General features: G+C 46.8%; 1 protein-coding gene across 1 annotated transcript in view; it reads left to right on the forward strand.

Moving 5' to 3' along the window:
* The first annotated feature begins 223 nt into the window (after nt 1-223).
* Nucleotides 224-21307, forward strand: part of LOC134211603 (carbonic anhydrase-related protein 10) — a 227017-nt gene continuing 205933 nt past the window's right edge. The window contains exon 1 of the mRNA XM_062688638.1: nt 224-278. The gene's annotated coding sequence lies outside the window, so the exon portion shown is untranslated. The remainder of the gene's footprint in view (nt 279-21307) is intronic.

Consider the following 21307-nt stretch of genomic DNA (forward strand, 5'->3'; position numbering starts at 1 on the left):
TGCAAGACATCCGATTGGGTGATTCCATGCTTCATTGCTGTTGTTTTTTCAGCCTATAGATGTACTACAATCCGTACTTTCGAAATCCCAATTATCCGTACGAATATAAATTCCAAACCTTTACATTTCACTGCCAGTGTTCTATTTAGTTCTGAAAAATCTGAAAGAATAACATTTTTAAAAATATTTTCTTCTTTCGCAGGAGCTCTACCGAATGTTAAATGTCCAATGCACCAAAATCGGATGAAAGCTTGGAGCATAATTACTCGGAGTTACAGGTAAGCCCTTGTCATGTAAACCTTGAGGTTTTTTTTTGTAATTCCTTTAATACCATGAAATTGTCCAAAACACAAAACATGCTGAAATGTAACTGATTTTAGTAATCCTTTGAAAAACTGATTTTTTTCTAAGTTGTACCAATTCGTTCGGAATTCCAAATGAACCGTTTGTTTGAAAAACTGCATATAACATTTTTGCACGAAAACGGATTTCCGGATAAACTGATACGGTTGATCAAGGCGACGGTGGATCGGGTGATGTGCGTAGTTCGGGTTCCAGGGGCATTCTCGAGTCCCTTCGAAACGCGTAGAGGGTTACGGCAAGGTGATGGTCTTTCGTGTCTGCTGTTCAACATCGCTTTGGAAGGAGTAATACGAAGGGCAGGGATTGACACGAGTGGTACGATTTTCACGAAGTCCGTCCAGTTATTTGGTTTCGCCGACGACATTGATATCATGGCACGTAGCTTTGAGAGGATGGAGGAAGCCTACATCAGACTGAAAAGCGAAGCTAAACGGATTGGACTAGTCATCAACACGTCAAAGACGAAGTACATGATAGGAAGAGGTTCAAGAGAAGACAATGTGAGCCACCCACCGCGAGTTTGCATCGGTGGTGACGAAATCTAGGTGGTAGAAGAATTTGTGTACTTGGGCTCACTGGTGACTGCCGAAAATGATACCAGCAGAGAAATTCGGAGACGTATAGTGGCTGGAAATCGTACATACTTTGGACTCCACAAGACGCTCCGATCGAATAGAGTTCGCCGCCGTACCAAACTGACAATCTACAAAACGCTCATTAGACCGGTAGTCCTCTACGGACATGAGACCTGGACGATGCTCGTGGAGGACCAACGCGCACTCGGAGTTTTCGAAAGGAAAGTGCTGCGTACCATCTATGGTGGGGTGCAGATGGCGGACGGTACGTGGAGGAGGCGAATGAACCACGAGTTGCATCAGCTGTTGGGAGAACCATCCATCGTTCACACCGCGAAAACCGGAAGACTGCGGTGGGCCGGGCACGTAGCCAGAATGTCGGACAAAAACCCGGTGAAAATGGTTCTCGACAACGATCCGACGGGTACAAGAAGGCGAGGTGCGCAGCGGGCAAGGTGAATCGATCAGGTGGAAGATGACTTGCGGACCCTCCGCGTGGTTGGCGACGTGTAGCCTATCTTTCTGTAGCCTGTCTTCCTATCATGTACTTTGTTTTCGACGTGTTGATGACTAGTCCGATCCGCTTGGCTTCCATCTTCAGGCTGATGTAGGCTTCCTCCATCTTCTCAAAGTTACGTGCCATAATATCTATGTCGTCGGCGAAGCCAAATAGCTGGACGGACTTATTGAAAATTTTACCACTCGTATTAATCCTTGCTCTTCGTATTACCCCTTCCAAAGCGATGTTGAATAGCAGACACGAAAGATCATCACCTTGCCGTAACCCTCTGCGGGTTTCGAAGGGACTCGAGAATGCCCCTGAAACTCGAACTACGCACATCACCCGATCCATCGTCGCTTTGATCAACCGTGTCAGTTTATCCGGAAAACCGTGTTCGTGCATTAGCTGCCATAGCTGGTCCCGATCGATTGTATCATATGCGGCTTTGAAGTCGATGAATAGATGATGTGTGGGCACGTTGTATTCGCGGCATTTCTGCAGTACTTGGCGAATGGCAAACACCTGGTCCGTGGTGGAGCGTTCGCCCATAAAACCCGCCTGGTACTGCCCCACGAACTCTCTTGCAATTGGTGCTAGTCGACGGCATAAAATTTGGGAGAGTACCTTGTAGGCGGCGTTCAGCAATGTGATTGCGCGGTAGTTTCTACAATCCAGCTTATCGCTGCTTTTGTATGGGGGGGAAACGACACTTTCCATGCACTCCTGCGGCAAAACTTCCTCCTCCCAAATCTTGGTAATGACCCAGTGCAGCGCTCTAGCCACCACCGTGTTTAAATAGCTCTCCTGGTAGTTGGTCAATCCCAGGGGCTTTGTTGTTCTTCAGCTGGCCAATATCCTCCTGGATTTCTTGGAGATCCGAAGCCGGTAGAATTATGTCCTGCGTGCGTTCCCCCAGGTCCATCACCATACCGCCATATTCGACTGCCACATCACCATACAGATGCTCTTCGTACTGCTGTCGCCACCTTTGGATCACCTCACGCTCGTTCGGAAGAAGGTTACCGTTTATGGCCTTACACGTATCAGGCTGTGGCACGTGGCTCTTACGTGAACGGTTTGACTTCTCATAAAACTTTCGTGCGTTATTGACGCGGTACAGTTGCTCCGTCTCTTCACGGTCTCGATCATCCTGCTGGCGCTTTTTCCTCCGGAAAATCGAGTTTTGTCTGTTCCGCGCCTGTTTATATCGTGCCTCGTTCACCCTCGTGCGGTGTTGCAGCAATCTCGCCCATGCTGCATTCTTCTCTGCCAAGATCAATGGTGTGTTCTATTGTAGCTGCTATGTCCCATCATCTATTCATCGACTTCAAAGCCGCATATGATACAATCGATCGGGACCAGCTATGGCAGCTTATGCATGAAAACGGATTTCCGGATAAACTGATACGGTGACGATGGATCGGGTGATGTGCGTAGTTCGAGTTTCAGGAGCATTCTCGAGTCCCTTCAAAATGCGCAGAGGGTTACTGCAAGGTGATGGTCTGTCGTGTCTGCTATTCAACATCGCTTTGGAGGGAATAATACGAAGGGCAGAGATTGACACGAGTGGTACGATTTTCACGAAGTCCGTTCAGTTATTTGGTTTCGCCGACGACATTGATATTATGGCACGCAACTTTGAGAGGATGGAGGAAGCCTACATCGAAGCGAAGCTAAACGGATTGGACTAGTCATCAATACGTCGAAGACGAAGTACATGATAGGAAGAGGCTCAAGAGAGGACAATGTAAGCCACCCACCATGTATCGGTGACGAAATCGAGGTGGTTGAAAAATTCGTGTACCTGGGCTGACTGGTGACCGCCGATATCGATACCAGCAGAGAAATTCGGAGACGCATCATGGCAGAAAATCGACATACTTTGGACTCCGTAAAACGCTCCGATCGAATAGATTTCGTTGCCGTACCAAACTGACTATCTCCAAAACGCTTATTAGACCGGTAGTTCGCTACGGACACCAGACCTGGACGATGCTCTTGGAGAACCAACGCGCACTGGGAGTTTGCGAAAGGAAAGTGCTGCGTATTATCTATGGTGGGGTGGAAATGGCGGACGGTACGTGGAGAAGGCGAATGAACCACGAGTTGCATCAGTTGGGAGAACCATCCATCGTTCACACCGCAAAAATCGGAAAACTGCGGTGGGCCGGACACGTAGCCAGAATGTCGGACAATAATCTGGTGAGAATGGTTCTCGACAACGATCCGACGGAAACAAGAAGGCGAGGTGCACAGCGGGCAAGGTGGATCGATCAAGGAGGACGATTTGCAGACCCTCCGCAGACTGCGTGGTTGGCGAAGTGCAGCCATGGACCGAGCTGAATGGAGAGGACTTTTATGTATTGCACAGGCCACTCCGGCCTTAGTCGGGTAAAAAATATAAAAAAAATCGCGTGCGGCATTATCTCTTAGATGGAAGCAATGCACTCTCCAATAGTCCAGATCTGTCCTGGCCACGTCCTTGCGAATGCTAAGGAAGGGGAAGGATGGTTAGTTGGACAACTACTTAAGAAAGATGCAGAGAACTCTATGACCTCTCATAGGTATCACGGGAGGTTATGGAATTGTTAGCGTGGGAGGTTATTGTAGGGATCAGAGGAAAGTATATGAAACAGATTAAATTAGTCAAGTTGTGGTCCTACGCCAATCCATTATTATTTACATTCGGTAAAATGGTCGAATCCAAATTTTGACATGGGTTAGTAAAACCTACCGATCTGATTTTTGGCGGTAACGAACAACGGAGCGAACAATAGCTCGAGAACAACGATAGAAGTTCGTGATGGAGATAGAAAGAGAAAGAAAGATTCGGAAGGGGCTTTGAGCAAAGCCCATTTGAAATGAGACATCAGTTTGGTGTAGAATGTGGTTAGCGACGGACGTCACCCAGTCAGGTGAACCACCGGATCGGGCCTCGAAAATGGCCGGCGGATCACGACAAATGGCGCAGTGCTCCCAAGGAAGGTATAAAAAATATATAATGAAAAGAATCCGGTTGCAATGTACGGAATCAGGCTTTGGGTGTGATGAACAAAGCCTAATGTAGAAAATGAAGCTCCGGTTGCGATGGACGGATAGCTTTTTAACAAAATGGATTCCGGGAGATATGAACGGTATCCAATAATATTTTGTAGGATGGCAGATATTGATGGATGTAATGCAAAGCTCCGGTTGCTATGAACGGAGTTTTCTTGAATGACTGAATCCCATAGAAAATTGAAAGGGAAATTTTCTGGATGAAATTGAGGGAATAGGCTTCGGAAGAAATGACCGAAGTCCAAATAATGAATTGTAAGCATCCGGTTGTCATGGACGGAGTGCTTTTATATTAATCGAAATCCGGTTGCAATGTACGGTTTCCACGGTAATAGTGAAAGCGGATATGGCGAAAAAAGTGAAATTAGTCCGGTTGCAATGAACGGAATCAATTTCGGGTGAAGTGATGCGAATAATTTCTAACATGTGAAGTTTGATTAAGGTGTAATACACATTGGACGAAAAAAAAAACTTCGAATGATTCACTATCGTCGTTTTGCCATTTGTCTATTTTCATCCGTTGCAACGAAATGCAACGAAATGTTAGTGCAATACCTAGCGATAATACAAAACCTCGCTCAATAAATTTCGTCGTTTGCAGTGATCGGTTGGCAATTTTTGTTCCTTTTGAACAGAATGGATAATTAATTTTTTTCTGAATTTGTTCCTTGACTGATTTTCATGAGTCTGAAAAACTCAACGTGAACAATGATACCTTCTTGAGATACCTTTCTGATTTTGTTGCTTGATTGTTGTTCTTGAGCATTAAAAACTCAACTCATGATAGCAAAACGAAAATCAGCATTTCCATTCGTGTTGAGATATTGTGGATGTACTTGACCAATGGATTCGAAGGTCGGTTCACCTGTCTATTTCAAACGTTCCCTTTTCCAGCAAGGTTTGCCAAACTCAATAAATGTTTGGTAGATTACCTTGTTTTTTTGCTCTTTGACTATCAAAACAGATGTCAAAACATCGGAAAAAGAAAGAGAAGTCCGAGGGAAACAGCAAAAAACACGTGGCAGACTTGTCAGTTTTGACAGATTTTACTATGAAGACGGGTGTGAAGGTGAAAACGGCGATTTCAACGACCGTTCAAGGAGCGACTATTTCGAACGGTCGGGTCCAATAGGGAAATCCACGTACAATATAATATGTCAAATTCATTTCAGGTTCTTCAGGCGGATCACGACAGTTATAACAGTATGAATCGTTTTGGTAGAACTTGAAACACAGAGAGAACTAAGTTAGCAATACAAAGAAGGAAAGGGAACCAAGCAGCACAACTTGTTTCACTACTGAACATTTCACTGTGTTGCAACTATTCGGAAAGAAACAATATTTGCGTATGTGCCATCAAATATAACTCTCTTGCAATCTAAAAAGCGCAAGAGGTGGAGCCAACGGAAACATCCTTCGATTGCAGTCAAACTGCAATAATGTTGCAAAATACTACAGCGGAAAAAAATAAAATAAAAATATAAAACTGGATTCGATTTTTGGATCTTGTGATTGATTGTCCTTCACTCTACCACAGCACCATTCAACACTTCGAAGAGACTGCATATTGACTCACCATAAAAACCATACGGTTATGAAGTTTTGTACTCGGGTTTTCTGTTACTTGATTGCACCATCACCGGAAGAAATTGTAAGTTGTCAAAACGTTGAACGATGGTAAGTTAAACATGAAGACACACTCAACTTATCTGCAACTTAATTTAAACTTAATTAATTGGAAGACGCATTGATGTTATGGTAAAAATATGCAGCTAGTTGATTTTGTTTCGTGTTTGCAACATCAAGTGCAGTATTCTTTGGTTGTTTGTTTCCAAATGTCAAACGCGTACTGCATTGCAATGTTAATGAAACATTGATCACAACTCGAACGTTTTTGACATCTTGATGCAACTTTTTCGTGCTTTGATGTTTTTCCAATGCCTTTAATGAAACTAAATAGAAACAATGTGCTTTTTGGAATATTTTGCGTGTGCTACTTGGGGACGAACCTGGAATTGAACCCACGACCTCCTGCTTATATGGCAGAAGCGGTAGCCACTAGACCACCGAGCTCGTCTCTCACTCGCAAAAAAACTGACATTAGTATTACAAAAACAAAATATTTTTAAAGTTTGTAGCAAAAATACCACCGAAAACATCTGGAAGAGACGACAAGATAAAAATGAAAAAAATCTGATAGATTCGCGTTACGCTAAAAATTTCCAAATTCGTTTATTTTTTAAATCTTGCGGCTCATTTGCCATTTGGCGCTACGGAGCCGGAAATATGTTTTTTTGTACAATTTATTTTACAATTCTTGTGATTCTCATAACTAAAGTTAGTTTGGGTAGCCGACGTACACGCGACAGACTCCAGGTTAGGGATCACAAATACACAATAGAAATAGGAGGGGCTTAGGGTTTTAAATTATTGATTGCGATGTTGTTGACTTGGTTTGATGGTGGTTTTTGCATTGATCTGTAATGGAAGAGAAACAAAAATAAAGAAAAAGAGACAACGAAAAGAAGAGGACACTTTAAGGGAAATGCTACATACAGGGGACTCACAAAGATTCAAATTCTCACATCAATCTTTTTCAAAAACAGATAGATAAGGTTCATATACTCTAAATCAAGGCCTGCCAACACTTCCCTGACGGGTTTTATTTGGTTTCCTCGGACCCGGACAGATTCAGTCAGCTCAGACCTGGCGTCACGATGCTCGACGTTCCCCCACACGAAGTGCTCGATATCCTGATAGTTTCCGCACAGAAATTGGTTTCCGGAAGCCCAATTCGAAACGTATGTGCATTAAGCAAGTAGTGATTAGACATTACATTAGTCCACACATGGTTTGAATGAAATCACGCCCCACGTTTAACCCTTTGAATGATGGTTCTTCGATACCTGAGGGGGAATGGTGTGCACCCATCTATCCATATCTCTATTTTTCCATTTTCGCTGATAACTGCTCAAGGTTTCCTGACAAGTTATTGCAACAAAAAAATCATCAAAAGCGATTTGTTGCTAGCCTTCCATAGCGCCCACCTTAGACAGGGAGTCCGCTTTCTCATTGCCCGGAATTTAGCAATAAGAAGGGACCCATGCCATAGTACTGGTGTAGGAGCGTTTCGATAAAGCACTCAATGCTTTTCGTATCCCTCTTAAGAGATACGCCTAGTGCTTAATTGTCTGCATCGATCGAACAGCCTCGAGAGAACTTAGACTGTTGGCTAAGATGAAGAAGTGCTCGGCAGGAAGTGTTGCAATATACTCCAGTGCATTGTTTATAGCTTCTAGTGCAGCAATGTATACCGAACATGGATTCTGCATTTTGAAGCAGACGCTTCGAAAATTGTTATACACACCGAAACCAGTGGAATTCTCGAATTTTGATCCGTCTGTTTTTTTTTTTTTTTTTTTTTTTAAACTTTATTACGATCCGTCTGTGAAAAACCTTCTGTTTGCTCTGACATGCCCGTACTTGCAAATAATCTTGGTATCACCATCGAACGATGGGAACCGGATATTTCATGAATCTCTTGTTTCTTGGTTGTATCAAAAACTACAGCGGGAATCTAACTGTGGGAATCTAAGAAGTTATCACGTTTGGTGTTAACCGAAAAGGGGGCTACCTTCAACGTCATGTACCGGTAGTACGAGTTTGAGGGTAACGTTCAAGTAGCATCTCGAAGTTCTCAATGACCACTGGGTTTAGCACCTCACAACAAATGAGGAAGTGGAGCGATAATTCCGCGAAACGATCGGCAAAAGGAAGTACTACCGTCAGTTCTTCTAGACTCATCGTATGAGTTGAGTTAATACAACCTAACGCGAAGCAGAGGCAGCGATAACGAATCCGTTCAATTTTTAGCATGTGCGTTTTAGCCGCCGACTGAAAACAAAACTACCATACTCCAAGACCGAAAGTTTGGTTGTTCGATACAACCTAAGTAAATCTTCCGGGTGGGCTCCCCACCATGTACCGGTTATTGTACGCATGAAGTTAATTCTCTTTTGGCATTTTTGTGCCAGATACACAATGTGCTTCCTGAAGGTGCATTTGGAATCGAACCAGGCCCCGAGGTATTTAGAAGACATGCTGTGAGTGATTGTCTTACCCATGAGTTGAAGCGGAACTTTGCCGGCTTATGCTTTTTGAAAAGACAACCAACTCAGTTTTCTCCGGAGAGAATTCGATACCCAGCTTTAAAGCCCAAGTAGACAAATTGTCCAAAGTATCTTGTAATGGTCCTTGCAGAGCAACCGCTGTTGGCCCCGAAAAGGAAACAACACAATCATCTGCAAGCTGTCTTAACGAGCAATTTGGCATGAGACATTCATCAATGTCTCTGACGTAAACATTGGAAAGAAGGGGGCTTTAACATAAGCCCTGAGGGAGACCCATGTAGCTAATTCGTGAAGTTGCCGAGTCACCATGAGAAAAACTCAATCAAATTCGTTTATTTGGAGTCATGATTTCGGACAATTAGGTCATATGATTTCATGACTCTGAGTCATGTTTCCGCGTTACAGCGTAAACTTTCGTCATGATTTCCTTACTCAGAATCATGAAAAGGCGAAATGTTTTTTGATAACGCTTGTGCATGACATGACTTTCATTTAACATGTTTAGGTCATGATTTCAGGAATTGTGTTCCTAATATCATGAAGCAACCAGTTTTATGTTTTCATGACTTTTTAGTCATGAATACAGCAACGGATTTTTTCCCAAGTGGTCTTGCTTTGTAGTCGTTATTTGGCCGAAAATGTCATTCTACTTATTAGGTCAAATCAGTTTTCGTTCCTCTCTTTTAACTTTTTACCTTTTGTTTCTCACTAATCAATCCTATCTTATCAAGCCGTTGTTCACTTTATACTTATATTTTCTCTTATTTCATCTCTTATTTCTCACTTCACATTTGTCACAGAAACAAGTTAAATGATAAGTGAAAATTGACAAATGAAAATGAGGAGTGGGAAGTGAGATGTTTTACTTTACTTTTACACATTTTTCTTTTACAGTGATACGTTTCACTTCTTATTGATCACTTCTTACTTTTTATAATGAAAAGAAAGAATATAGATGTCTCACTACTCATTTCATTTCTTATTTGTTGCATATTCCTCATTACTCTCTTTTCGCACTGTCAAAAGTGAGAAGTTGACATCCGGGATGGGGCGCCCAACATAGCTCTGGTCCTCACAAGTTCCAATACTCACGCTTCCACGGGTCTTCCGATGACAATTGATCGCCAGCTAAGGGTTGCGTACTTAGCTGGTAGTGTAGCCTGTTGTCCTTCTGACATCAGCTAGAGTGAAAGGGTGCGTCCTGTGGGGTCTGCATAGGATGTGGTGGGGTTCGACAGTGTTGAACTTCTATAAAAAACTGCATGTGCCCCCAAGTGTCAAAGTGACCGTGTGCCGCTCAAAGCGCTCGACTCTTAGTGCGAAACAACGGACACGAATAGGAACATGGAACGTTTTAACCCTAGCCCTAGCAGGGTAAATTGGCACAACTTGCCAATGAGGTACGCAGCATGAAGCTTGACATCCTGGGACTGAGTGAAGTCCGTTAGCCAAACTTTGGAGAACACCGAACGCCGTCGGGACAAGTTCTGCTATACTCTGGTTTACGAGGTGAACACGGTCCGCGACATCGCGGAGTTGGCTTCCTACTAAGCGCTCAGGCACACTCTGCGCTTATGAAGTGGGAACCTATAAGTGAAAGGATAATCGTTGCCAAATTTAGAACACGGGTCCGAAACCTTACTATAATCCAATGTTATGCGCCAACCGATGCTGCCGATCTGCAAGACAAAGAGAGCTTCTACAGTCAACTCAATGCCGTCGTAGATAGAATCCCGAAGGATGTTATCAAGATCTGTTTGGGCGACTTCAATGCGAAGATTGGATCCGACAACTCGAACCATGAGCGCATTATGGGACGCCATGGTCTCGGAGAAATGAGCGAAAACGGATAGCTGTTCGCAGAATTCTGTGGTAATAACGCCATGGTGATCAAGAAATCGCTCTTCCCTCATCGACCGGTTCACAAGGTCACGTTTCTCTCCTGTGATGGCTTTACAGAAAATTAAATCGACCACATCTGCATCAGCCGAAAATGGAAACGGAGCCTTCTTGATGTACGGAAGATGCCACGGTGAAACGGTCCTTCGTTGAAGAACTGGAGACGCGTGCTGCAGATATTCCGGAAGGTGGCAGCATAGAAGACCAATGGACCGCCATCAAGAATGCCTTCATCGCCACCAGCGAGAACAATCTGGACAAACTGCGTACAAAGAGAAAACAATGGATCACCAATAAGACATGGAGGAAAATAGAGGAGCGAAGAGAAGCCAAAACCGCGATAGAGTGATCAAAAACCAGAGGAGCCAAAGTCTTAGCCCGTCAACGATACACGGCTCTTGAGAAGGAAGTAAAACGCTCATGTCGACGGGAAAAGCGCGTGGGCAGACTCTCTGGCCGACGAAGAAGAGAGATCCGCCGCAACCGGGGACATTCGCCTCCTCTACGATGTCTCACGACGCTTAAGCGGGGCGAAGATGAATGCAACGATGCCTGTGAAAGACGCGAATGATCAGTTATTGACCGACCCAACTGACCAGCTGAAACGCTGGTTCGAGCACTTCGAACAATTTTTTCAAGTGCCAGCCAGGCCATCACATCCTCGGCATGATCTGCCTAGGATCTGACATATAACATGCGTCAATACCGAAGCTCCATCACTGCTAGAGATTCAAACAGCCATCCAAAGCATGAAATCGAATAAAGCCCCAGGGGTCGATCGCATATCAGCCGAGATGCTCAAAGCTGACCCCATGACATCCGCTCAACTACTGCATCGTTTATTTCGTAATATCTGGGACAGCGCAACTTTCCCGGTCGACTGGATGCAAGGTATCTTAGTGAAGGTGCCCAAAAAGGGTGACCTGACTGTATGCGATAACTGGCGAGGCATTATGTTGCTGTGTACCGTTCTCAAAGTTCTATGCAAAATTATCCTAGCCCGGATTCAGGAGAAGATCGATGCGACTCTCCGGCGGCAGCAGGCCGAATTCCGTGCCGGAAGATCCTGTGTGGACCATATTGTCACGCTCCGCATCATTCTGGAGCAGGTCAACGAATTCCAAGAGTCCCTTTACTTGGTATTCATTGACTACGAAAAAGCTTTCGACCGTCTCAATCACGAGAATATGTGGGGCGCCCTGAGACGCAAGGGTTTCCTTAGAAAATCATTGGCCTCATCGAAGCACAGTACGAGGCCTTTTCGTGTAACACAATGGGGTCCTGTCCAATCTTATCCGGGTCGTAGCTGGTGTGAGGCAAGGATGTATTCTATCACCGTTACTGTTCCTCATCGTAATCGATGAGATTCTGGTAGATGCCATTGACCGTGAACCAAACCGCGGGCTGTTATGGCAACCTATAACCATGGAGCACCTAAACGACTTCGAATTGGCTGATGACGTTGTACTCCTCGCGCAATGGCGCTCTGAAATGCAGAGTAAGCTTAACGACCTTGCCGAGCGCTCCTTTTCAGCAGGTTTAGTCATCAACGTCAACAAAACCAAATCGTCGGATGTAAACACGGTGACTCCTTCCAGTTTCACAGTAGACGGGCAACCAGTGGAGAATGTTGAAAGCTTCCAGTATCTTGGTAGCCAAATGGCGTCAGACAGCGTTCCTAAGATCAACATAGGCGCACGGATCAAGAAAGCAAGGGCTGCCTTTGCGAGTTTAAGAAATATCTAAAAAAACAGGCGTTCACTCACCAAAATACGAATTTTCAACTCTAACGTGAAATCTGTGCCGTTGTACGCTAGCGAAACATGGTGTGTATCAGTGGAGAACACTCAACGGCTGCAGGTGTTCATCAACAGATGCTTGCGGTATAAAATTCGGGCCTGGTGGCCTCACAACTGGATCTCAAACAACGAGCTCCATCGTCGTTGTCACCAGGCCGAGGCCGAGGCCGATAGCAACAGAAATTCGGGATCGGAAGTGGGACTGGGTCGGCCACACTCTACGTAGGGGCGAAAACGAAATTGGTAATGAAGCATTAGACTGGAACCCAGCGGGACATCGCAGCAGATTCAGACCCAGAGGCTCATGGCGGCGAATCCTCAATAAAGAAATGAAAGAAGTCGACCGAAATCTAACCTGGCAACAGGTTAAAGCGATATCCGGGCAACGCTCAGGATGGAGATCTTTCAAGTCGGCCCCATGCACCACAGGAGGTGTACAGGATCCATAAGTTAGTAATACTTGTGCCACATATATGATATCAATATCACTTTACAGCATAAAATCATATGTCTGTCACCCAGAATCACGCTGTTATCACGATAGCACGATGATTTCCGTACCCTGCCCTTCGACCGTTGTATTGTACGAAACAGAACATAATTTGTTGTTCTGAAATGTCAAATACGTCGTTTGACATAGGAAATAAATACAAACATTTGCAAACTGACTGAGTAAAATTCGTTCTCCTGCAATTCCGGATGATGTTTTTCACAACATTGGCAAAATAATTATTCGTAAGCCCATTATTTGCTACAATGATGCTCTTAAGATGTCTTCCTATTGATTTTCCCAATTTATGGGTTGTTTCCGTGAAGGTCTATACCGTCCGTTTTGCATGATATTCAATGGTTTGAGTTCTGTAATGTGTGATTTCGAACATTTTGTGCAAGTATCCCATGGGTTTTAATTGGAATGAGGTCTGGGGATTGGGAAGGATGCGGGATCTTTGATTTGTCATTAGTCAGCATCTACTTTTTAGATGGGAAGAATGTTTTGTACCGTTGTTGTTGACACAGTTGTCAAGCAGGCAACACTTTTCACCGACCACAAGCGGAGCGTCAAAGCGCCGACGAGCGAAGCAACGCGTCGCTGCGCTGAGGATCGACGCGACGCGTCGCAGAGTTTTTGACAGGGCATTTGACAGTTGACAGGATCGTTTCCGGGGACGACTGGCTCGACCATTCAGCACAAGCTAGTCAATGTGGCCGGTTGGGCATAAAGTTAAGTGCTATAAATAGTGAATTTCTAGTGGTAAATTGAATAGAAGTGAATTTGTTGTTTATTTCGTTTATATTGATCGTTTAGATCAAATCGCGAAAACAGCCGCCGTGATAATCCTTCTAGTGGAACCTGGAAGAAAATAAAATAATAGAACCTGAAAAGAAAAAACAACGTGAAGAACACGTGTCATCGTAAAACTCTGTAGGGTGTGCCGAGTAGTGTAGGCCCACCAAATTTTGAAGCACATTTCGCTAGCAAACCTGGTTCGTCATTCGCCTCACCCTACCCCCCTTGACAAAACTTCAAAATTTGTGGTTATGGATTACCGGAGCAACAAGGTAAGACGAATCGATGAGGAATCCAGTTGCACGGCCTGTCAGCGACCGGATAATGAGGAGGACATGGTGCAGTGCGATCGGTGCGACGTATGGAAGCACTTCTCGTGTGCGCAGGTGAACGAGAGCGTCGCCGGCCGTTCATTCCTCTGCGGTGACTGTTCAATTCAGGCTCCCGAAGACGTCATTTCGGTGCGTAGTGGAAACAGTCGTTCTAGCTCAACATCAGCCTTCTCCGTCTGCCTGGGCCAGCTGGTTGAACGACAGCAAATTGAACGAGCTCGATTAGAGCTGGAGATGCAACGCCGCCATCTGGATGAGCAGCAGAAGCTGATCGACGATGCTGTTGGCGGGGAAGAAATCGAATGCCACCATGGGGGTCTGATCAACCAAGTGGACAGCAACCGTCTCCAAACCCCTCCGGCGGCGCATATTCGAACCCCCCCTCTCGGAGGGCCACTAGCTCCGTGTAATCCACCGATTCCAGTTGCTGAACCAGTTATGGTATCGATTCCACTGAGCGCCCTGGAACCGAATACTCTGCGAGCGGAACCAAGAACTGTCGCTGGTACCGAACCAGTCATGGTATCGATTCCACTGTCTACACTGGAACCGAAAACCGTGATGTACCTTCAGGCAAAAAAGGATCCCCAAACTACACTAAAAAATCTCAGGAACCAGGTTGAGCTGTGTGAACAACGCGCCAACCCAACACCTGAGCAGCTGATGGACCTACAATCTCAGCTGGAATTGTGCCGGAAACTTCTGGAGGGATTCCAGACCGGTACAAGGGACAACGAAGCAGTCATACGACCGGAAGAGGAGCAGGAAAAGCAGCAGCCAGTGGCGAACCCGCCGCGCGGTGCGATTCCGAAATCTGGTAGCCGGGTGCAAGCAGCTACAAACCACGACCAACTGCAGCCCGATCGCCAGCCTAAAGCTGGAGTTGTAGGGCCTCACCTGCCGAAGGACCTCTGGCCACTGAAAGGAACGGTAAGCCAATCCGGCTGGCCATCGGTAAGTCGAGACTTGGAAACCACAGGTAAGCGTCAAGCCTTGAGCTCTAACGAAATGTCAAATAAACTCAACCCAAACCATTGCCCCACGACCAATAAATTCATTCCCCGAGAGCAGCCGCGATTCATCGCGCGCCCGGGTGAAACTGGTACACAACCTGCAAACTACCGTGAGCAGCACTCGCGCACCCGGGAGAAATTTGTTCACCACCCACAAACACTCGTGAACAGCTGCGAGCTCCCCTCGCGCGGTCGGGTGACATGTCCTTACCAGAAAGTCAGCCCAAGCAGAACTCAACCGGTGCGCAAACGCGAAACCTCCCCCCGCGAGCGGTTGAACTGTCTATTCCCCCTCGTCAAACAAATAGCTTCCTTCCAAACCAAGCGATTCCCCAAGCAGATCCAGTCCGCCCTACACAGCAGCAGCTTGCAGCAAGGCAGTCCCTGGCTAAGGAGCTTCCCCGATTCACCGGCGATCCAGCGGAATGGCCAATTTTCATCTCGAATTACCGCTATACCACGGATGCCTGTGGATTCTCCGATGGAGAAAATATGCTTCGCCTACAGCGGTGTTTGTCCGGACCCGCGCTCGAAACGGTGCGCAGTCGATTGGTGCTACCAGCAGCAGTGCCGCAAGTAATCGAGACACTACGTATGCGGTTCGGTCGCCCGGAGCTGCTAATCAACGCCCTGCTTCGGAAAGTTCGGGAAATTCCAGCCCCAAGGTCCGACAGACTGGAAGGGCTCATTGACTTTGGGATGGCGGTGCAGACACTATGCGACCATATTGAAGCATCTTTCCAACCCGTCACTAATGCAAGAACTCGTCGCGAAACTTCCCGCGGATCAACGGATGATGTGGGCCGGATATAAACGTGGATTCCAGCACGTCGACTTGAAAACGTTCGGAGATTACATGGCGTCTGTGGTCCGCGACGCGACTAGCGTGGTGACTTTCGAACCAGAGATGAAGCGGAATATCACGCGCGAGCGATCCAAGAACAGTAAAGGATTCGTCAACTCCCACGCGACAGAAGTAGTGGGAAAATCCAAAGAATCCGAGCCGAAACAGTTGGGGTGTGCTCACTGCAATAAGAGCGGGCACCGGGTGCGCGATTGCACTGCATTCAAACAGTTGCAACTCGACGATCGTTGGAGACGAGTCCGATCCCTAGGTTTGTGCCAGAACTGTTTATTCAGCCACGGGCGGCGCGCGTGCCGAATTCGCACAATCTGCGATATCGAAGGCTGTCAATATCGCCACCACCCACTTCTCCATTCACCAAGAGGTCCGCCGATGTCGGAGCGCACGCTACAGGTGGCAGAAACACATACACATCGCCATCCGACTTCGTCGTCGCTGTTTCGAATAGTCCAAGTGACCCTACACGGGACTAACGGTTCCGTGAATACATTTGTCTTTCTCGACGAGGGTTCTGATTTGACTCTGATAGAGAACGACTTGGTTGCTTCACTTGGCGTCAAAGGGACTCCGCTCCCTCTATGCCTGCGGTGGACTGGCAACACATCACGCGTGGAAAAGGGCTCGCAACAGATCACTGTCGACATCAACGGGCTCGGCCAGGATAAGCGGCACAAACTTTTGAATGCGCGGACTGTGCACAACCTCGGACTCCCTGCGCAAACTTTCCAGATGGATGAAGCAGTGAAACGGCACAAACACCTGCAAGGAGTCCCAATCGCCAGCTACCAGAATGCGGTACCTAAGATCCTGATCGGCGTCGATAACCTACGTCTGGCACTACCACTGAAGGTACGAGAAGGCGATGGATTATCCCCGGTGGCGGTGAAGACCAGGCTTGGCTGGTGCGTCTATGGCCCACGCGGCCGAGACAATCGTGGATCCTTCAGCTTCCACATTTGCGTATGCCCCTGCGACAAAATGCTACATCAGGCGGTGAAAGACTTCTTCACAATTGAAGGAGCTGGAGCAGGCCCGGTAAACGTCCCTCCAACGAAGGAAGAAGAACGAGCGCTAATTATAATGGAGGCTACCACCCGTCGAGTAGGAAACCGCTTCGAAACGGGCCTGATCTGGAAAGATGACCAAGTAGAGTTCCCGAACAGCTACTCGATGGCGGTACGTCGCTTGGAGTGTCTTGAGCGCAGAATGGACCGTGATCCGGGGCTGAAGGAGAATCTCCACCGACAAATTAGCGAATACGAAGGGAAAGGTTACGCACACAAGGCGACGAAAGCGGAACTGGAAGCAGCGGATCCAAGGAGAATGTGGTATCTCCCAGTCGAAGCAGTGGTGAACCCCAAGAAACCGGGAAAAGTCCGCGTCATCTGGGACGCAGCAGCCAAAGTTGCCGGCGTATCTCTCAACAGTGCTCTGCTAAAAGGCCCAGACCAATTATCTTCTCTTCCTGCTGTTCTGTTTCGCTTCCGATTGTACCGGGTGGCAGTCAGCTCCGATATCCAGGAGATGTTTCATCAGATCCAGATACGAGAGGCAGACAAAAGCTCACAGCGCTTCTTATGGCGTAGCGACCCAGTTCAGAAGCCAACAATCTACCTAATGGACGTCGCTACCTTCGGAAGCACTTGCTCTCCGGCATCGGCGCAATTCGTCAAAAATAGGAACGCCGAGCAACATCGTGAGCTGTATCCTGAAGCAGCGAGGGCGATCATGGACGACCACTACGTCGATGATTATCTGGCGAGTTTTGGTACGGAGGAAGAAGCAGCGAAAGTAGCTCGTGACGTACGATACGTACACGGAAAATGAGGTTTCAAGCTTCACAACTGGCGGTCGAACTGCGCCAAAGTACTGGAACAACTCGGCGAAGTGCGATCCGAAGCAGACAAACGACTGAATCTTGCCGACGGTGCAAAGACGGAAAGAGTTCTCGGAATGCTGTGGAGTCCTTCAACCGACGAGCTCAGCTTTTCTACCCAGATGAGCGATGAGGTGCAAACGTTGATCAGCACAGCCACCCGACCGACGAAAAGGCAAGTGCTACGGTGCGTGATGACGTTATTCGATCCGTTGGGTTTGCTCTCACCCTTCATCATACACGGTAAGATCCTCATCCAAGACTTGTGGAGAGAAGGTACTGAATGGGACGAACAAATCAGCACAGACGTATACGCCAAGTGGCAACGATGGGTTGAGATGATTACGTACATCGGCGAGATTAGAATTCCAAGGTGTTACATCCCCCACGCCAACCAACAAACCTACCACGGATCCGAACTCCACGTATTCGTTGACGCGAGTGAAGTGGCGTATTCCTGTGCGATTTATCTACGAACGTTCGTCGAAGGTAGACATCCACAATGCTGTTTGATTGCGGCCAAATCAAAGGTCGCTCCACTGAAGCCGTGGTCAATCCCGAGGCTTGAATTACAAGGCTGCGTATTGGGAGTTCGCTGGTCAAAGTTCGTCAGAGAAAACCATACTATTCCGGTCTCCAAGATGGTGTTTTGGACGGACTCCAGAACGGCTCTAGCATGGATCAAGGCCGACCCAAGAAACTATAGGCAGTTCGTGTCGTTTAGAGTGAGTGAGATACTGGAGCACACGACGGCGAGCGATTGGCGATGGGTACCATCGAAATCAAACCCTGCGGATGAAGCCACTAAATGGGGCAGCGGACCGTACTTCACCGACAACACTAAGTGGTTTCAGGGTCCAGACTTCCTGCGTCTACCGGAAAACGAGTGGCCTCGTTCCAACGAGCCAGCTGCCACTACCGAAGAGATTCGAGCATCGATCTTACACCACTGCGCGTTCGAGCCTGCAATAAATTTCGAAAGGTTTTCTTCCTGGAATCGCCTGCTACGAGCAACAGCATACACCCTTCGATTTCTACACAATCTGTCCAAAAAGGATCCTAAATACACCGGACATCTTCAGCAAGCTGAACTGAAGGCCGCAGAAGTAATTATCTTCAAGCAAGTGCAGAGCGAATCTTACCCAGATGAAATCGCAGCGCTCTCCAAAAAAGGGCCGAATGAAACTGGGGGGGAGAACATCGGCAAACACAGCGCCATCTATCGATTGATGCCAATCCTGGATGACAATGGCCTGTTACGCGAACGTGGTCGGATCGATGCAATTGAAGACGTCGATTACAATGTTCGGCATCCCGTTATCCTTCCAAGGAAACATCCAGTTACGGAGCTTCTGGTGCTCCGGTACCATCAGCAATATCGTCACGGAAACGCGGAAACAGTGGTGAATGAGGTCCGCCAGCTTTACACCATCTCGAGACTTCGTATGGTGGTCAAAAAAGTAAGTCGTAACTGCGCAACTTGTAAAATCCGTCGGGCTAGGCCGACAATCCCTGCAATGGCACCACTTCCCCCTGCGCGGTTGGCGCACCACGAACGAGCCTTTACATACACAGGAGTGGATTACTTCGGTCCGTTGATGGTGAAGCTTGGGAGATCGAACGTGAAACGATGGATCGCATTATTCACATGTTTGACAGTACGCGCAGTTCATCTCGAGGTTGCCTACACACTATCAACAGAGTCCTGCATTTCGTGCGTCCGTCGCTTTGTGGCCCGCCGTGGACCACCAGCCGAATTCTTTAGCGATAATGGGACGAATTTCCAGGGGGCCGATCGAGTACTGCAGCACCAGATAAGCCAGGGACTATCTGCGACGTTCACCAGCACCAATACGAAGTGGAACTTCATACCGCCAGGCGCACCACATATGGGCGGAGCCTGGGAACGCCTAGTACAGTCAGTCAAAACTGCAATGCGCGAAGCATATTCAGAAGGAAAGTTAGATGACGAGGGGCTTCAGACACTGGTCGTGGAGGCTGAAAGTATGGTGAACTCAAGGCCTCTGACGTATTTACCGCTCGAGTCCGACGAAAAGGAGGCACTCACACCAAATCATTTTTTGTTGTTGAGTTCGAATGGGGAAAGACAACGAGGCAAAAGGAGTGAGGCTTTAGTTTACGGTCAGCCTGGGGAACTGACCCGCCGTGCAATCCTGGGAAGATCTTGGGAGCTAATACAACGCCAATTAGGTGTTTTTTGGCAACGTTGGCTGACGGAATACCTGCCGGTGATCCGTCGTCAGCCGAAATGGTTTGATGAAACTCGAACGCTGCAGGCCGGAGACTTGGTCATGGTCGTCGAACCAACGAAGCGCAACGGTTGGGAACGAGGACGAATCATCCGTACTATCTCTAACCATGATGGCCGACCTCGACAAGCCGTTGTGAAGATCAGAGAAAAGCATTTAGTCAGACCTGTGTCGCGGTTGGCACTGCTCGACATTCAGGAGGTACGTGGGACTCCGGATAGTTCCGGATCACACCTGGGGGAGACTGTTGACACAGTTGTCAAGCAGGCAACACTTTTCACCATCCACAAGCGGAGCGTCAAAGCGCCGACGAGCGAAGCAACGCGTCGCTGCGCTGAGGATCGACGCGACGCGTCGCAGAGTTTTTGACAAGGCATTTGACAGTTGACAGGATCGTTTCCGGGGACGACTGGCTCGACCATTCAGCATAAGCTAGTCAATGTGGCCGGTTGGGCATAAAGTTAAGTGCTATGAATAGTGAATTTCTAGTGGTAAATTGAATAGAAGTGAATTTGTTGTTTATTTCGATTGATCGTTTAGACCAAATCGCAAAAATAGCCGCCGTGATAATCCTTCTAGTGAAACCTGGAAGAAAATAAAATAATAGAACCTGAAAAGAAAAAACAACGTGAAGAACACGTGTCATCGTAAAATTCTGTAGGGTGTGCCGAGTAGCGTAGGCCCACCAAATTTTGAAGCACATTTCGCTAGCAAACCTGGTTCGTCATTCGCCTCACCCTACCCCCCTTGACAGTTGTTTTGGACAAATTCAAAATTGGATCTGTAGTGTTTGGAGAAGAGGGAGGGATGAGAGAAGAGGAGGATCTCGTGAAGGTAAAAGTGGAGTGCAAAAATAAACGGTAGTCAGCGTGAAGTAAATAAGTGTTTGAAAAACCCGGAGTTCCGTATCCAAATAAACCTGTTACAGGATCTATGATCCAATTAAACGATACTTGCTTTATCCTTCAAATGAAACGATCAGTGTCGTTTGCACTGAAATCACCCCAAGCCATAGAATAGAGTGATTAACGTCCGCAGAAATAATTTCCCTGCGGAATATTTGCAAGAACTCGCATATTTCTGCTAAAATATACGAAGAATTGGTAAACTATAACGTTTTCATATCGATGAATGAACTGCTGACACGAATTCATAATTTATTAAAAAAAATATGGGTAAATATTGTGTAATACTCATAAAAACTATAGTAACAGTTTATGATTTCTATACATGTTGATGAACAATATAGTTTTGGAAAGCGGTATAATCAGTTTCACGACAAGCTGTCAAATAGATATTGCCGATTTCACCAATTTGAAGAGAGATGTGTAGATTGTG

Source organism: Armigeres subalbatus, chromosome 1, assembly GCF_024139115.2.
Source record: "Armigeres subalbatus isolate Guangzhou_Male chromosome 1, GZ_Asu_2, whole genome shotgun sequence".
In the NCBI taxonomy this organism is placed as follows: Eukaryota; Metazoa; Arthropoda; class Insecta; order Diptera; family Culicidae; genus Armigeres; species Armigeres subalbatus.